Genomic DNA, 6213 nt, shown 5'->3' with positions numbered 1-6213 from the left:
TTCAGTTTCACAGATCAAAACCCACAATATCGATACAACAGAGCTATTTTCTTTAACAATCAATCTGACAATTACATTATTGGCTAAATTACGAACCCCTCGGTTTATGAGATGTAAGGACATAGTGACATATCCTCGTTTGATAAATGTAATAATGCAGGCCAAGGTAGCATCTTCATTCAAAGTATTCAGGTTTCATTCACATATGCAGAGGTTGAATTCATAGTTTGCAGCAGACAATGTTTATATGTTGATGGTTTTGTTCTCATGCAGGTTACAACAGACTGGATAGAAGAAGAACATGCTCCATGACCAGGAAAACGAGAGAGTGCATTGAACATAACTGTTTTCTGATTTCTTTGCTTGATCAGCCTTTTCTACTGAGGACTTCATGATTGATTGTAGAGCGGAAACATTGGAACGATTGGAAGAAACTCGGGGCCCGCAGCCTATTGGAACATCTTCCTTCGTCTGTCTTCAACTTCTGAAGATGATGACGCTGTCGCCGTGCGACCACTGAACGACGCCTCCTTTTTGCACATCCAGGCACTACACAAAGGTGAAAGGTCAAGTGTGTGGTGTTGACTTTTGGACCTTTTTATGGTTCAATTGTTTGTAGTTTCAGTAGTTCGCTCCACAAAAAACGACAAAAAAAAGCAATTTAACAACTTGTGTCACCATGCATATAGGAATGTAGTTGACCTACCAGCAAGCTGCTGCAAAACGTAGCTAAACTACTATTTGTTTTGCATTTAGTTCACAACGTCTGATCCTTCAAGTAGCGTACTTGTGGTTGTGCAGTCCTGTGCAGTTTGTATTGGTATAAATCGGTATGTTCATGTGTGTGCTTGACATTGTTGCGTTACATAAAGCCATAAGCAGCTGTTAATCTCTCCCCGGGCAGGTCCACTCATACCTCGGCTGCAATAAGTTGCTCTCTGTCTCCTGCAGCTTTTAATCACTTTGCTTTTAATCCATAAATGTTTACTTACAAGAAGCAAGAAAAAGAAACACAATTGCTGTTGCAGCAACATAATAATACTTTTTATTGTCATGGCACATTTCATACAGACTATGTAGCTCAAAGCTTTGTATATTTAAAAAAATAAAATAAAAACGGAGGCATGTTTTTTGCACTTTTCAGTGCAATCACAAAATGTCAACAGATGAATAAACACAGGAAAACATTTTACATTTAAATTAGACATAAATAGCAAAAGAAATGTATCGACATAAAAGTGATATTTTGAAAGACAGCTGTGGAACGCACATAAAGTGGTATAAAAAAAGGCTTTGTGAAATACATATGTTTTTAAATGATGCTTAAAAACATCATCAGAGGTTGCCTCTAATGTTTCGTGGGTAGGCTGTGAAAAAAAGCTGCAGCTCCAATTTTCTTTGACGAGGCGTTTTGAGGAACTGGAAACCCAGCAGTGGAGGATCTAAAGGGTTCGGGGAGGAACATATCAACTGGGAGTCTGTGATGTAGGCTTTCCTAAGCCGTTTAGAGCTTTGTACACAAGTAAAAGGACTTTAAAATCTATTCCGGAGGCTGTAGGCAGCCAGTGCAGCATAGCTTAGACTGGAGTGTTGTCTACTTGAGATGAAGGCGTGCATTCATTTGTTTGCATTTTGCTGAGTCATTAGAGGCCGTACTTTCGCAATGCGTCTCAGATGGATGAAGGCCACTTTGGCCACTTTCTTAATAAGGGGCACAAAACTTAATTCAGAGTCTGAGATAACACCCAGACTTGTTATTGTTGAATGAGGTGAGTTAGATAACCACGTTTCTCCAGTAAAACATCCCGCTTGTATTTGGGGCCAAGTAATATCATTTCCATCTTATCCTCATTCAATTTGAAAGTTATTACTCAGACATGTGTTTATTGCTGATAGGCAGGCAGTGAGGGAGCTTCAGGCATCTTCATCATTTGGCTCAACAGATAGGTACAAGTGTGTATCATCAGCGTAGCTATTGAAGTTACAACATTATGTTGAAACACCGAAATCATCCATGCAGTTTGTCTCTCAATACTTCCCCGTCTTTGTGTCTCAGCTTATTCAGTCACTACCATCACTTTGGCATGTACAGTCACAGGTTCAATTCCAATAAGTTTGCTGCACTCAATTTATTATATTTTTAAGTTTCTTTTTTCTCACGCAGGTTATGACGGAGAGAAGAAGAACATGCTCCAGGATCAGGCAAATGACAGAGAGCGTTGTCTCAGGCACATCAGGCAGATCTTTAACTCTAGATGATGATGATTATTTTAGGTGTTTATGTTTTAAACCTGTCATAGGTCTAGAGAAACAGCTGTTTTCTGGTTATAAACCTTCAGTCTCAGTTGAGCGACACAGAATTTGTTCTCAACATCAGGGAACGTCACCCATTGCTTCTGTCTCTTCAGTTTCTGCCCGTGTTTTCGTTCCAGTTCTTCCTAAAATTAGGCTTCAGAAACCAAATCATGTAGTCAGTATATGGATGTTCATACACAGGGAGAAGCAGAAGGAGATCCAGAACCTGAAAGCCCCATTTGGGTGCACTTTGTTGCTGTTTGTCAGGATAATTATGGTGTTACATAATAAAATGATGGCTGTCATCCAGGAAACTTAACTTACCTGAGCTGCAGGGGAAAATCAGAGAGCTCAAGACATATGTGTTTATGCCTTTGGAGGCAGGGTTCACCACCCAAGATAGTTATGTAGCCATAGCATGGGTGTGTTTTAGCAGTGGAGCCGGTTTACAGACCAGAACTGCAATCAGGTTTCTACAGACTTTCATTTTACTTTGTCTTCTTTTAAGGAGTGAGAGCAAAGGAGAGCAACAGCACGCCGTCTGTACATTTTGGCCACATTGGGATTGGAGTCTTTTGGTATTTGTCTTTAACAGTCTAATTCATTTAATGCAAGAAAGACTGTGGGTATACACATGTGACTTTGTTTACTGATCTGAAAATAATATACATATTTTACTAGTTGGGGAGTGTAGAACAGTAAGTGTTATAGTCACATAAATAGCCATTATTCAGTAAAATCAATTCCGGACGGGTTATTATCACCAATAATTTTCTACATAAAGGGTTTTAATAAGGTCGGATAAAAAGGACAAAAAAGCATGTATTATTTTCACACATACAGAGTTGAGGGCGTGTGAGAGCCCCAAACAGCAGGACATAAAGAGTTAAGAAAATCAACGATGGAAGAAGTACTCAGATTACTTACCGACAAATATAAATATCTTTATAAATAAAGGTCTCGGATTCAATAGTGGTGTAATAACATTTGTGCAATAGGCCACTTAAGCCTTGTTGCTGGTGAAGAGGGAGCTAATTTAATGTTATCTATCATAATTATTGTTGTTTTTATTGTCTTGTTGTTATCGTCGCTGCAGTCTATTTATCGTCATCATGCCCACTCTCGGTATGTGCTGGCAAGAGGGTGTGTTGTTCATGCTCTTGTTCATGTCCCTGCTGCAATCTTGCAGTACATTGTCCTTTTTTGTTTGTTTTAATGTTGTTTTGTTCCGTTTGTATATTTATTGTTGTATATTTATTGTTGTAGCGCAAGTCTTGTGTATGTTTTGAATCTGAAAAGTAACATTTCCCTCTAAAATATAAAGGAGAGGTCTAAGGATAAAATGGATGTACTCAAGTTGAGTACAAGTAACTCAATATTGTAACCGAATAAACGTACTTAGCTACTACTTTCTGTCTCCGAATGTGTTTCACGGTATTCACCTTTAGAACTCAGCCTCTCTGCACCTTCTCGCGCTGCCGCTGTTGCTCCGCCCCTTTATGCAAAGTAGCCCTGACGTCGTCGGAAGTCAGCGTTACGCTTCTTCTTCCGACAGCTATTCCTTTAAAGGCGTATTTAAAGCCCTGGCTTCAGTTGCAGCAGTAACGGACAACCTATGCAACGAAAGCTGCTGCAGAGACGAGCGACTGGCCGACCGCTCAGCGGACACCAACACGGAGCCAGCGGCTGACACAACCCGGCGAGGTGAGATCCGTGTCGGGGTAAAAACACCGGCGCAGAGAGGCGACGGATATTAAACATTTTGTACCCGAGGTTGGTGTGCTCCGGCAGGCGGAATACACAGCATCTCAGGTTGCTGCTGCAGAGCGAGCAGCAGCAGCAGGAGGAGGAGGAGGAGGAGGAGGAGGGGGGGGGGGGGGGGGGGTGTGGGGGGGGGGGGGGCATTTACAGTAGTTTGTGTAGGCCCGTGTCAAAAACAAAAAAAAGAGAGGCTGGAGCTGCAGACAGCCTGGCTCAGGTCAGGTTGCGCAATTAGGTTGCTCTGATTATAAAGTGTTTATAAGTAGGATTTCTACATGGTGTTTACATGTAAAGCAGGTTTTAAAAAGACAAGAGGCTCAAGGTTGCAGTTCAGACAATAAACTAAGCTTCATTTCTTTCATCTCTGCATATTTCGTAATTAACCAGGGGGGTGCAGTTGACTAATAACACACATATGACTGTGTGTCATCAAAACAAAAGAGCTAGGTATATATTTTGAATTATGGGCTTGGCAGCATACCGATTAAATATACAATATGAGGAGTTCCCTGCTGTTGTCATCAACTATTCATCATCGGTTCATCATCGGTTCATCATCGGTGGCTGTCGGTGCGTGTCGGTGTCAACAGTTGTGTGTTGTGGTGCCCTCAGCCTTCAGTGAAGGCTTTAATAACAACAAAAGTCATTTAGGGCTAAAATGATTAGTCGATCAATCGATGCACCATCCGAGTTTGTCAGTGTCCGACCCCTGGGCTTTGGGAACCGGCCGATACCGAGTACCAGTGTATCCGTGTTTCGTTAAGAAGCTGTCTCACTGTGTGAAGGTGACTGAGGTCATTCTGTCATGTGTGAAGCAAAAGCATCAGGCTTCATTTAAACAAGGCCTCCCGAACTTTGCAAAACAAAATGTGACAAATAAATACATGGAAATACATGGGAATGTACAGCATTTTTGTTTATTAGAATAATTGGTATCCGAAACCAGATCGCCTCATTGTCACCGATACCCCATTCAGATATTCGAGTGCATCTCTAAAAAATTATAATTATATGAATTAATTAATCATTAGAGTAGTTTTTTCAAGCAGACCAAAACTAATACTGTTGGTTATTAGATGTGTCTCGGATCTTTGGGATTCAGGCTGTTGGTCGAAAAATCAATTTCAGTTTGAAACGGGAACATAAAAAGTGTTGTTGCAGTCGTATAAACGTCTCCTCTGCTAGTTTGCTTTAGGAGAACACCACAAATATTATTTTATTTCCCTTTCATCTTTAATGTACATCCTTTTTGATACTATTTACATGCTGCTTGAAGGATTGTACACACTTTTCTGTGGTTCAGTGTACTATTTAGTATCTGCGCTGGACAGCTGCAGCTCCGTCCAGATACTGGTGCAAAGAGGCAGAATGATGGGAGAGAGACTTTGCGTTTAGTGTTTTGCTGGTTTGTGTGTGTGTGTGTGTTCTGATTTATTGGCAGCCACTGATTTATTTTCATGCTTGTGTGCGTGAGAGGGTCAGAGCGGACGTGTGCATTTGCTGTGGAGTCGGGTGCTGTATCGATCCAATGTACTGTAGCCTACAGTATGTTATCGCTCTGACTTCACCCGATTCTACTTCTTATTCTGTTTTGTGGCTTTTGCTTATTACATTTTTTTTACATTTTTCTAATCTGGTTATCTTTGTTTTGATAAGTGCTTAATAAAGGTAATATATCATATTACTGTATTAAAACCTGACTAACTGTGTCTGCTTGGTATTGTGTGTGTTCAGGTACGACTGCAGGGCTGAAAAATTGCAGCGTGGACCACATCGTCAACGTCTCGACGACATTTATGACGCTTTCAAGGCCTTTTGGTGAGCCTCGCATGCACAAACACTGAGGAGATAAAATCTTTTTTTTAATTTGATTCACTCTTAACACTGAACACAAGTCCTCCTTCTGTCTGTTGTTTTGCTGTTTGGTTTCGTCAATCTGCACAAAAACATAACAAAGATCTAAAAAGAGCGATGTAAATATCCAGCAGATGCTCTTCCTCTTTTTCCCTCACATCTGATGTGTTTCTATTCTGGTGAAAATCCACAGCTAGCACGCGCAGAACAAAACTGAATAGAAGTGCAGTGTGTGTGTGTGTGTGTGTGTGTGTGTGTGTGTGTGATGATCTGATGGTTTGGATCCAGCTGACGGGATGACAC

The 6213-nt window shown here is 40.9% G+C and overlaps 1 protein-coding gene across 2 annotated transcripts in view; it reads left to right on the top strand.

Annotated features, from left to right (window-relative positions):
• The first annotated feature begins 3894 nt into the window (after positions 1 to 3894).
• The window catches only part of slc45a4a (solute carrier family 45 member 4a), a 46788-nt gene continuing 44469 nt past the window's right edge, over positions 3895 to 6213 (top strand). For both annotated transcript variants that reach the window (XM_079176155.1, XM_079176154.1), the window contains exons 1-2: positions 3895 to 3999; positions 5791 to 5874. The gene's annotated coding sequence lies outside the window, so the exon portion shown is untranslated. The remainder of the gene's footprint in view (positions 4000 to 5790; positions 5875 to 6213) is intronic.

The sequence above is a fragment of the Pholis gunnellus genome, assembly GCF_910591455.1.
Source record: "Pholis gunnellus genome assembly, chromosome: 16".
In the NCBI taxonomy this organism is placed as follows: Eukaryota; Metazoa; Chordata; class Actinopteri; order Perciformes; family Pholidae; genus Pholis; species Pholis gunnellus.
This window is presented reverse-complemented; position numbering and strand designations above follow the sequence as displayed.